This window comes from Triticum dicoccoides, chromosome 6B, assembly GCF_002162155.2.
Source record: "Triticum dicoccoides isolate Atlit2015 ecotype Zavitan chromosome 6B, WEW_v2.0, whole genome shotgun sequence".
NCBI lineage: Eukaryota > Viridiplantae > Streptophyta > Magnoliopsida > Poales > Poaceae > Triticum > Triticum dicoccoides.
In genome coordinates, this window is record NC_041391.1 from 617,678,865 (window position 1) to 617,691,898 (window position 13,034).

At 48.1% G+C, this 13,034-nt stretch overlaps 1 pseudogene; it reads left to right on the top strand.

Moving 5' to 3' along the window:
• LOC119321334 overlaps positions 1-6,026 on the top strand; it is a 44,850-nt pseudogene extending 38,824 nt beyond the window's left edge.
• The last annotated feature ends 7,008 nt before the right edge of the window (positions 6,027-13,034 follow it).

Sequence of the window (13,034 nt, forward strand, 5' to 3'; positions counted from 1 at the left end):
CGAGGATGGCACCTCACAGGGAGGTGGAGGGGTCGGGGGAGGAGACCCTAGAGGAGGAGGCGGTGGGGGGAGAGCCCCTAGAGGAGGAGGAGGTGGGGGGAGAGGCAGCCGGGGCAAAAAACTCCGGGCCGTGTCCGAAATAGGAGGGTCTTCTTCGATGCCCTCCCATACAGAGGCACCTTCTGAGTCTGAGGAGGAGGAGTATGTTCCTGATGGCGAGGAGGAGGAGGCCGAGGAGGAGGGTGAGGAGGAGGAGGCCGAGGAGGAGGGTGAGGAGGAGGAGGCCGAGGAGGAGGGTGAGGAGGAGGGCGAGGAGGGTGGAGGGGAGGTTGATCCCGAGTTGTGGGGTGACTTGCCACCGGGTGCTCCGCAGGGGTGGCTGCATGGTAATGCCGGACTACCTACACCACCTTCTATCGAGGAGCACAAGTGGATCATTGAACCTGTGGGGACAGAGTAAGTGCCTCTCAATCATATTTTCAACACATGACAACATTTTCTTATTGTACACATGGCAATCATTTGATTCTTTTGCAGAAACTGGATCCTTCGCGGAAATGGCCGTAAACCGAACGGCCTTATCACTGTCCTGTTGAAGCACTTTTGGCCTGGCCTATTCTGCCCGCGGCCAGACAGGGACCCGCAGCTGCGGGTTTTGGCCACGAGATGGGCCCACTACGAGGCTTGCAGCAACGCGGAGTACGGGACAGCCGCTAAGGCCGTGATCACCAAATTTTGGGTAAGTTCTCTTCTTAATCACTTGTCTTCAGTTTCGTTCATAGTTTATCATTGGATCACTCAACTCATGCCTTGTTTGCTTCTGGTTTATGCAGCAACTCTATAGAGTTCTTGACGAGCACAAGGCCAGAGCCGACGTGGTCTTGCTTGCGGCTGCGAAGAAGAAAGCTCATTAGTTGCAGTACGAGGTGCGCTGGGTTGCCGTCTCGCAGTACTACCACTACTACCTGCACCAAAAGATGACCAAAAGTCAAGCGCAGAAGCAGCGACTTACCTTGAACAGGGAGCAGTTCATGATGGTAACTATTACTAACTTTTCATTGTTTCAAGCAGTCAACTCTATGTTTCGTGCTCACATGTCATGCTTCCAAAATTTGCATAGGATGTTCCTCGTTGGTGCTATGGAAGGCATGACGGATGGGCGATTTAGATGGATAGGTGGCTCGGCGCCGATGCAGAGTTTGCTGCCAAGAGCATCAAGGGCCGGGCTAACCGTGGAGCCGACGGGACACACGGCCAAGGGAACAGGAACCACTGGAGCTTCAAGGCCATGAAGGTATATCTATGTGCATGATGCATTTTTGTTCTTCTTTACCGTCATGTTCTTATGTATGGCTAACTTCTATTTGACGTTGTAGGAGGACAAGTTGAAGAGGCCGCTCTCAGACATGGAGTCGTGGAAGCTGGCCCGCGAGCGGAGTCGTCGCAAGGAGGGCGAGAGCCAGTACTACGGCAAGACCGAGGAGCACCTGGGGTCTTACATTCATCACTATCAGGAGTTGCATCCGGATGTTCCTGTTGCCGAGGTCGCCCAGTCTCAGATCGACGACACGGCGGTGGTGGCCATCCAGGGGAAGAAGAATGGCCGGTATCCGTGTTTCGACGGCTTGATCACTCCTTCGATCTCGTACACACAGCTTCGGGCTAGCAACCCGAGCCAGTTAGGGAGTACGGGGCGTTCACAGACTCCTTTAGCCCGCCAGCATGCTGTAAGTACTTCCTCTTTATCTTTTTCTATCTAGCATTCTCAGTTTATTTTCAGCATTGCTCACTTAGAAACAATCTAAATTATGTAGGCATATAAGGAGTTTGTCGAGCATAGGAATCTCGAGGTGCGGGAGTACTTGAAACGAGTGAAGGCAAACGATGATTACAACCGTCAGATGATGACGGTTAGTTCCGCCCTCTTAAAACCAAGCTAAATTTTTGCACTTTCATTCCTTCTGATCTTCTAGTTTGCTTGTTTAACTAACATTCAGGCTATGTTGGCGGCTTGGAGTAACGGCACGGGTCCACCACAAATGGGACCCCCACCACCACCTGCGGGAGAACCCCCACACGTGCCCACGTTCGATGAATGGGTGGCACTAGGCAGTGATGGTCCGGTTAGTACATTTGCCTAACTACTGACAAACTAGTTCTCGTTCATTCAACACTATCATATATATTTACTGTTAGAATCTTTTCTGAAACATGTAGGGGACCGGTGGGTCGACTCCTGCTCCGTCGACCCCAGTCACTCCGATCTGGCAGAGTGGTGGTGGTTTTGGTGGAGGTGGTGGTTTTGGCGGAGGTGGTGGTTTTGGTGGAGGTGGTGGTTTTGGCGGAGGTGGTGGTTTTGGCGGAGGTGGTGGTTTTGGCGGAGGTGGTCTTGCTTGATGATTCCGTGCATGTGGCCGTCGTGCCATGCCTTTCATATTCCTACTTTTATGATGTTTCATGTCTTGCACAACTTTTATGTTCATGAACTTGAGTCGGTGATGATCTTTAGATGATGTGATGAACTTGAGTATGTTTAGATGATGATGGTGAACTTGAGTATGTTTAGATGATGAACTGTCATATTTCTGCATAATTTCATATTGTTCTGTTTTGAAATGCTGTCAAATGAATTGGAAAAGAGAAAAAACAGGGAAAAAAAAACTATGCCTACGGCAAAGCCGTCGGCATATATAAGCCCAGGAGTCACCAGGGCTCGCCACGTGGCGGATCTATGCCGACGGCTTTGCCGTAGGCATAGGTGAAAATCTATGCCGACGGCAAAGCCGTAGGCATACCTCTGCTGCCAGGAGTAACCAGAAGAAGACACGTGGCAGGGCTATGCCTACGGCAAAGCCGTCGGCATAGATTCATCTATGCCGACGGCTTTGCCGTAGGCATAGCCCTGCCACGTGGCCTTGCATGATTCGTCCCCGTTTTTGACGGCGCCGTCCGTTGCCGTCAGACGAAAAAGACTGCCGACGGCTATACTATGCCGACGGCTGACGCCAGGCCGTCGGCATAGGCCCCTATGCCGACGGCTTTACTATGCCGACGGTCTGACAAGACTACGCTGACGGTATCTACGCCGACGGGTCTATGCCGACGGCAGCCGTAGGCATAGACCTATGCCGACGGCTTGGGGGCCTATGCCGACGGCCCTTGGCCGTAGGCATAGACCGCGAGTCCGGTAGTGCGAAGCGGGATATGGTGGTGCAGAGACACGACTACGGGTACGAGGTGCCTTCTCCCCCACCTCGCCGTCGTCTCCTTCCTCGGCCCGCGGTGGTGCGCACGGCCAGCGCCGTCTCCATCCTCAGCCGGCGCCGTGGGGAGGGGATCTTTTAATAACTGCCGGTTTTGCAAAAAACCCCTGGTTCCCTGCATATTCGAGCGAGCAAGCGCATGTGGCAGTCAATACACAGTTGGCAGCCGTTGACCAAGGCCAGCTCAGCACATACGTATAGAAAATCGTATAATGGACCGTAGATGACCCTCTAGAGTAAGTTTGGTGACCGTATTGCGGGTATTTGTAATCACAGGGACTAATACTAACGCCAGTGCAAGTTTGGTGACCCGTAGTGATTTTTTCTCGTTTCAAAATAGATGACTCAACTTTGTACTAATCTTAGTATAAAGTTAGTATAAAGTTGAGTCATCTATTTTGGAACGAAGGGAGTAATATAGTTTCTTTCTAATCCATTCTTCACGTTCTCGTTTCAGCCTGTGAGTTCTTGCCTTTCCTCACTAATTTGGTCGCTTCCCAGTTCTTGCAAGATGCCCGCAAGCGAAGCCTGAAGGTACGAATCCCGTGTCTCTCTCGATTCAGTTAGTCCCATTGTTTGTGCAGAATCTGTTCTTACTCAATCTCCATAAAGTTCAAATAACAGGAAGTTATTTTCTGCCTTGTGGTAGTTGACTGCATGCACTCTGTTCTTCCTCTGTTTCAGTCACACAAGCACTTTTCTGCCTTGTGGTGCTTTGGTCCAGAGAAGGAGCCTAGCTGACAGTCTTTGGATATGAGATGGTCTTTTTTTACAGGTACCATATGGCCATCAGCAAAGTTTTTCAACCCCCTCTATTCCTGATTAGCTTAGAACATACTTGTTTTTCTTGTGAATGAATGCTTTGTGTGCATACTTGAATAAAGTGCAAATAACAGGAAGAAACTGGACCATACTGTTTGGCAATCAGCAAGAAAGTAATTGTAGTTTTTTGTACTTCTTTTTGTACATGTCCATATTAAAATATTCATGGTTCTCCTTGAATGTTTGATGTATGATTTGTATGTCCCCTCACACAGTCACACCACCATCATTTTTTTTCAGCCGAGAAAGAAGCATGCTCCCAAGAGTGTAAAATGAAGGCGGCCTAATGATAAGAGTAACATGATTTTGGGTGTTGCAGCCACTCAAATGTGGATCAATTTTTATGAACTAGTGCCATGATGAATTGTTGTGATGAACTGCTGCCAGTATGAATTGTTGTGATGAACTGCTGCCAGTATGAATTATTCTGATAAGAGTAACATAATTCTCGTTTTATTTGATTCAAGTAGTGCAAAATGATGGTGCAGTCGAACAAAATTGTTGTGGTGTTGTGATAAAAATCACATTTTTACTCTGGTGTACACGCAAGGGGGTGTGGGGGCTGGGATGGGAGGGGAGGGGATGTAGGGAATTATGACCAAACAACAATTTTATGTGCAAGGGAAAAATAGGAGTATTTAACAAAAAACTATCACAATTCGTGAAACCGTGCCTACAAACTACTACTTTACAAATTTGTGTCGAAAACTACCATTTTCTTACTAATCCTTGACTAAAAACTACTAAGTCTGAAAAGAGCCCAATTCGACTCGTTTAAACTCGATTATGACAGAGTTGGCCCACACGTCATTGTCTATCTTCTTGCTCCTCCTATATCTTCCTAAAAAAAGGCAATCTAGTTCCCGTAAGTTTCACAAAAAAGCAATCAAATCCCTGTTAATTTTGAAAAAAAGCAATCGAGTCCCTTTACGCCAGCCGTGTTTGGCGGCGGCCATAGCACGCATCCGAGCTCGTTCATGGCGCTCTCCGTGGTGGACATGGCCGCCGTCGTCGAGCAGCGCCTCGAGGCCCGCGCTCTAGCGCCGGCCGCGCCTTGCTCCTGGTGCTCTCGGGCGGGCAACGACTGTTGCCTCCGCTGCTGCTCCTTTGGCGGGCGAAGCTAGCTAGCTTCCACGCACCACGGACGAACACAACCAAAGCTAGCTAGCTCCCGTGTGTACCGCGGCTAGCCGAAGCTAGTTAGCTCACAGACGCAGCCCAAGCTAAGCCATCGTTGATGCATGCCGCCGCTCGCTGTCGCTGCTACTTGCGGCCGCCGCTGCTGCATGCCCGCTTATGCTATTTGAAAATAATCTAGAAACCCGATTGCTTTTTTAGCCCGCTTATTTGTGGGCCCAACTAGTCAGAAACACGTTTAAACGAGTTGAATCGAACTCTTTTCAGACTTGATAGTTTTTAGTCAAGGATTAGTGAGAAAATGATAGTTTTCGGCACAAATTTGTAAAGTGGTAGTTTGTAGGCACGGTTCCACGAATTGTGAAAGTTTTTTTGTTAAATACTCGAAAAATAGGGCTGGGGATGGGAGGGCATGTAGGGGTTTGGGGAAGGGAAGGAATTCACCTAATCTCCCAAAATCTCCGGTCCCTTTGGGGCTTGAAAACCTCTTGTGCCAAACAATGCCTAAAGGATGGCGGCGTGGGGAAGATCAAGCGAAGGAGGAGAAGGAGCAAGTTCAGGGGCATGCCTCGGAGGCCGTGGAGCATATGGGCGGCGGATCTCCGCGACCCGCACCACGCTATGCGCAAGTGGCTCGGCACCTTCAATACCGCTGCTGAGGTTGCGTGCCTACGATGTCGCGACTCTCGAGTTCCGCAGCCACCGAGCCAGGCTCAAGTTCCCGACCACGGACGCATCATCATGGGCATCAGCGTCGGCATCTGGCTCCTCCACTGTGCAGCCGCATCAGCAGCACTTGCCTGAGAGCCTTCATGAGAACTGCGGGTCAAACGCATCCTTGTCAGCATATGTGCCGCAGCTGCCGGAGCCGGGAAGGCGGTGGCGAGGGAGCAGGAGATCTGGGATGGGTTATAGAGATTGTGATGATGGATGGTACTACCAACTTCTCAGTTACGAACCTCCATGAATAATGCATTCAGTGCTGTTAAATTTTAGTATACACGTGAGATCTTGCATTGAGATCCATGCAAACTTTTATTTTTAGATTTCTTTTTTCTTTTTTATAGATTATTATTTGACTTAGACTTGATTAAGTCTTAGTTGACTTAGACTTAGCCACACCCTGATGCATCATAATTGATCCATTTCAACTTTGAGTCGTATATACTCATACCTTGAATCATCGACACTTAAGAGCATCTACGGCCCGATACACAAAATCCGGCCCCTCAAACGCCCACGGACAGGCGTGTCCGTAGTTTGTGGTCGGTCACACCTTCCACAACCGGATACCTCAATTACAAATCCCCAAATTCATACAATTACATGCAATGTGAAGCATAATCATGAGCGGAGCTCATCCGGATCCGCCCTGTCCATGTCAGGCGGCCGATGTGTCCCTTGGAGTGTTGGCGCGAGCGCCAGCAAGATAGAGTAGAACATGGGACACACACCGACTTACTGCACTCAAGGCATCATCGTGTCCCATGCTCTACTCTTCCTCATCGGAGCCCATGGCCTGCATGTCACTGGTCGATGTGAGGACGATGTATCCATCGTGGTTGGAGCATGACACGTCCACGACAACGCGGTTGTGGGGCTAGGGGATGGCGCCCACCCGTACTAATGCCGGAGAGTGCGACTTCTCCTCGCCGATGTCCACCACAGCCTCATGTGCTTTCTGCCTCGCACGATGGACACACTGCGCCATAGCCTCAGCGGACAGACCTTGGAGGACCTCCGAGTCGGCGCGCCAACGAAGGGGCAACACTTCTGCCATTGCTATATGGATTCCCACCAGATCAAGTCCGACAGCTGTCAGGCATTCTCCTCGCGAGTGCGGTGGAGCACAATGCAAACGATCATCTCCATTTCGGGCCCAACTGGGATGAGGTCCCAGTCCCTAGATCGGGTGATGGTGGACTCGGTTCGACTACCCGTCATGCCAGAGATTGCTGGATGGGAGCTTAGGGGTAGAGCGGAATGGAGTGGCTAGAGTTTTCTCCACGGAGCGAATATGTCTCGGTTCATGGTGGGCCAGCATGGGATGGATCCGACATGGCAGACATGCCGGGCGCTTGGGCATCCCCATATTCGCCCGTGATTTGGACTGGATATGAGGGGTGTCAAGCAGCCCGGGCGTTTAGGGCCGGTATGACACATCCATCTGGGTGTTTTTTTACCGGTCAGTGGCCGGCCATCCACCTGGGCATATAAGTGTTGTTTGAGGCACCTGGTTGTGTATGCTTTAATACCGCAAATTATCCGATGTCCGACTCTAATATCCTGATCTAACAGCCTATAAATACCTGGCATCTGAATATTCCTTCTCTGTACACATATAATATTTCGCAAACACTATTTGGCAAACACTAGTATTTCAATCTTAGAAACGAATGACTAGCACGCCCTTCGATCACCATCCTATGGTCGGGGTTGGGCGTGCAGTTGAGAAGCGGGGGTTGTTGGGGAACGCGGTAATTTCAAAACAAAAATCCTACGATCATGAAAGATCTATCTAGGTGATGCATAGAACGAGAGGGGAGAGTGTGTCCACGTACCCTCGTAGATTGAAAGCGGAAGCGTTTCAATAACACGGTTGATGTAGTCGAACGTCTTCGTGATCCAAGTACCAAACATACGGTGCCTCCGCATTGAGCACACCTTCAGCTCGATGACATCCCTCATGCTCTTGATCCAGTTGAGGACGAAGGTGAGTTCCGTCAGCACGACGGCGTGGCAACGGTGATGATGATGCTACCGGTGCAGGGCTTCGCCTAAGCAGTACGATGGTATGATCGAGGTGTGTAACTATGGAGGGGGGGGGGCACCGCACACGGTTGGGAGAGAAACTTGTGTGTTTGAGGGTGCCCCCTGCCCCCATATATAAAGGAGCAAGGGGGAGGCTGGCCGGCCCTCCTAGGGCGCGCCCCACAAGGGTAGTCCTACTAGGACTACTAGTCCTAGTAGGATTCCACCAAGAGGGAGAGGGAGGAAGGAAGGAGAGGGAGAGGGAGAAGAAAAGGGGGTGCCGCCCTCCTTCCCTAGTCCAATTCGGACCCACGGAGGAGGGGGTGCGTGGCCTTTCCTGGCCGCCCTCTCTTTCTCTCTCCACTAAGGCCCATCGAGGCCCATTAGTTCCCCCAGGGGTTCCGGTAACCCTCCGGCACTCCGGTTTTATCCGAAACTTCTCCAGAACACTTTTGGTGTCCGAATATAGCCGTCCAATATATAAATCTTTATGTCTTGACCATTTCGAGACTCCTCGTCATGTCCGTGATCTCATCCGGGACTCCGGACAAACTTCGGTCATCAAAAACACATAACTCATAATACATATCGTCATCGAACGTTAAGCGTGCGGACCCTACGGGTTCAAGAGCTATGTAGACATGACCGAGACTCATCTACGGTCAATAACCAATAGTGGAACCTGGATGTTCATATTGTCTCCCACATATTGTACGAAGATCTTTATCGTTCAAACAGCATAACAACATACGTTGTTCCCTTTGTCATCGGTATGTTACTTGCCCGAGATTTGATCGTCGGTATCATCATACCTAGTTCAATCTCATTACCGGCAAGTCTCTTTACTCGTTCCATAATACTTCATCCCGTACCTAACTCATTAGTCACAATGCTTGCAAGGCTTATAGTGATGAGCATTACCGAGAGGGCCCAGAGATACCTCTCCGAAACACAGAGTGACAAATCCTAATCTTGATCTATGCCAACCCAACAAACACGTTTGGAGACAACTTTAGAGCACCTTTATAATCACCCTTTAACGTTGTGATGTTTGGTAGCACACAAATCGTTCCTCCGGTATTCGATGTTGGAAATATGCCCTAGAGGCAATAATAAAATGGTTATTATTGTATTTCCTTGTTCATGATAAATGTCTATTATTCATGCTATAATTGTATTGACCGGAAACCGCAATACATGTGTGAATACATAGACCACAACATGTCCCTAGTGAGCCTCTAGTTGACTAGCTCGTTGATCAACAGATGGTCATGGTTTCCTAACTATGGACATTGGATGTCATTGATAACGGGATCACATCATTAGGAGAATGATGTGATGGACAAGACCCAATCCTAAGCCTAGCACAAGATCGTGTAGTTCGTATTCTAAAGCTTTTCTAAATGTCAAGTATCTTTTCCTTAGACCATAAGATTGTGCAACTCCCGGATACCGTAGGAATGCTTTGGGTGTACCAAACATCACAACGTAACTGGGTGGCTATAAAGGTGCACTACGGCTATCTCCGAAAGTGTCTGTTGGGTTGGCACGAATCGAGACTGGGATTTGTCACTCCATGTGACGGAGAGGTATCTCTGGGCCCACTCGGTAGGACATCATCATAATGTGCACAATGTGATCAAGGAGTTGATCACGGGATGATGTGTTACGGAATGAGTAAAGAGACTTGCCGGTAACGAGATTGAACAAGGTATCGGCATACCGACGATCAAATCTCGGGCAAGTACTATACCGGTAGACAAAGGGAATTGTATACGGGATTGATTGAATCCTTGACATCGTGGTTCATCAGATGAGATCATCGTGGAACATGTGGGAGCCAACATGGGTATCCAGATCCCGCTGTTGGTTATTGGCAGGAGAGTTGTCTCGGTCATGTCTGCATGGTTCCCGAACCCGTACGGTCTACACACTTAAGGTTCGATGACGCTAGGGTTATAAAGGAAGTTTGTATGTGGTTACCGAATGTTGTTCGGAGTCTCAGATGAGATCCCAGACGTCAGAGGAGTTCCAGAATGGTCCGGAGGTAAAGATTTATATATGGGAAGTCATCATACGGTCACCGAAATAATTCGGGGGTTACCGGTATTGTACCGGGACCACCGAAGGGGTTCCGGGGTCCACCGGGAGGGTCCACCTACCCCAGAGGGCCCTATGGGCTGTTTGTGGAGAGGGACCAGCCGCTTAGTGGGCTGGGCGCCTTCCCCCTTAGGGCCCATGCGCCTAGGGTTTGGGGGAAACCCTAAGGCCTTGTTCGGTTGTAGAGGAATTAATCCTCTAGTGGATTTAATCCTCTAGAGGATTGGGTGATCCCCGCTTGACACCAAAACCACTTGGGGACCAAATCCCTGAGTATGCAATCCACGCCACTCTCATGCATTCGGTTAGTCCCCAAGGGCGCTGGACCACAGGGACAACAGTATTGACAGAGATGCAAACAGAAGTGGTACATATAGATAACAACAATTCTCATGTAGTAATGACACAGATGCAGACTGAAGTGACAATAACACTGACAGTTTAAAACACTTATTATCCCAACAATAACAACAATTCTAAGATTTGAACACGGCACAAATACTAACAAAAATAATAGCAATTTGGAGCATACATAATATATAATATGTTGAATAGACCACAAGAGCTTAATTATCAGTTCCTCCCAAATTCTTCCACGCTACAGTCAGTCGTTTCAGAAATAGTGTTTAGTTTCTCTACAAATATTACATGGAAAACCCCCAGAGAATAGATATGAAGCCTTCCACTAAAAAGCACACACAAATAGATCCAAGCCGCGGCACCTTCGCCCTTCTTTTTGAGCATTCTTATCTAGAACTCCTGCTTTTTGAAACCATTCAAAACCAAAATTAGTTTGAGAGTGAAATACTTGGCAGTTTTATTTCCAGGAATGGAAACAATGAGAAAAACATACATAAATAGTAGGTAAATCAATCTATATCCTCTGATCTATGTTAAAAGCATCCCTTTTTATTTTCTAGGGACAAGGCATCATAGCAGTTTAGAAATAGACAATGACTACAACCACAAGAAAATCAGCCTAGACTAGCTACAACAGAAGCACTTGTCAACCTGTGTCGATACATCAAGCAATCATTTGAAAAAAGGTTGTATTATTCAAGCAAAGTATTCCTATAACCAGTCAGTCTAATAGTTTGCAAAAGAACTTCATAAATATATTAAAAACAACTATCCATTTCCGCAGAAAATAATGTCTTTACTGCAGCAGCAGCAGCAATAACATGGACTAAATGGCTAGCAAGGAGTTTAGTAACATGGACTAATTGAAAATAGGAGTACCTGAGTTATTCCATTTCAGCTCTCAGCCACATAAGAGCAATCTCTGGTCTGGCACTCATGAAAATCTCTCGGTTCTCAGGGATCTTGAAGACTAGGAAAGCCTTGACTTCTTCTTCAGGTGTGATGTCCATTGTTTTCAGTAGATCAATGCAGTTTTTGATAGAGTACTCATCCACAAACCTTGGCTTATTCCTCTCATCCTCCACCTGCTTCGTCCTTATTTCCAAGTACTTCTCCATCATTGCAGCCACATCACCATTTGCCCCCCTCCTTCTCTTTGGTTCTTTCTCTTCTCCATTTCTTGAGGGTGCAGTAGCCAAATTTGGTTGAGTTTGCTGGAGCTCCACAGCAATGTTTTCTTGCACGTACACCTCCTCAACATCTTCATCAATCTGCACCCTTTCTCCTCCAAGATTCTCACCATCAGCTGATGTTTCTCCTTGATTCTTGCCAGCTCCTCCAAGATTCTCGAGACGTGATTGGGTTGAGCAATGTGATGACTCGATAGAGGTGAAGTTATATGCCCCTTCTACAGTTTGGCCTACAAGTTAAAGTGACAATCAAATATAAGATTTCAAACTAGAAGAGTAAACAAACATAAAACAATGACATGAGTATATGAATGAAGTTGATAACTAACCATCATGCAATTCTCCCAAAGCTTCAAAAAGAGGGAAGGCTTTTTTCTTGAACTTTTGTCAGGCCCAATATGCGATACTATCCTAAAGAGACTCGAAGGTCCCACCAAGGATAGAACCGCATATTGAAATGATTTTGCAAGTTGGATATCATTACATCAACATTACATAATAGATGGGGATACATACAAGACGCATACAATGCCACACGAATACAACATCATCATACATAAGAGCATCATCCGACTACGGATGAAACACAAACAGAAACTCAAACGACATCCATCCTGCTAGCCCAGGCTGCCGACCTAGAACCTATCCCCTGATCGAAGAAGCAGAAGAAGAACTCAACGCAAGCAAGCATCGCTCTCGCGTCAGGATCATCGCAGAACCTGTACCTGCAACTGTTGTTGTAGTAATCTGTGAGCCACGAGGACTCAGCAATCCCATTTCCATGGGTATCAAGACTAGCAAAGCTTAAAGGGAAAGGAAGGGGTAAAGTGGTGAGGCTGCAGCAGCGACTAAGCATATATGGTGGCTAACATACGCAAATAAGAGCGAGAAGAGAGCAAGCGGAATGGTCCTGAAGCTAGCAATGATCAAGAAGTGATCCTGAACTCCTACTTACGTCAAACATAACCCAAAACCGTGTTCACTTCCCGAACTCCGCCGAGAAGAGACCATCACGGCTACACACGTGGTTGATGCGTTTTAATTCGTATCTGGTGTCAAGTTATCTACAACCGGACATTAACAAATTCCCATCCGCCCATAACCGCGGGCACGGCTTTCGAAAGTTTAAACCCTGCAGGGGTGTCCCAACTTAGCCCATGATAAGCTCTCGCGATCAACGAAGGATATACCTTCTCCCAGGAAGACCCGATCAGACTCGGAATCCCGGTTTACAAGACATTTTGACAATGGTAAAACAAGACCAGCAAGACCACCCGCTGTGCCGACAAATCCTGATAGGAGCTGCACATATCTCGTTCTCAGGGCACACCGGATAAGCTAAGCGTACATGTACCGACATAATCCAAGTTGCCAAGGAATGGTCCCGCACGGTGCTCTAGTTTGGACCAAC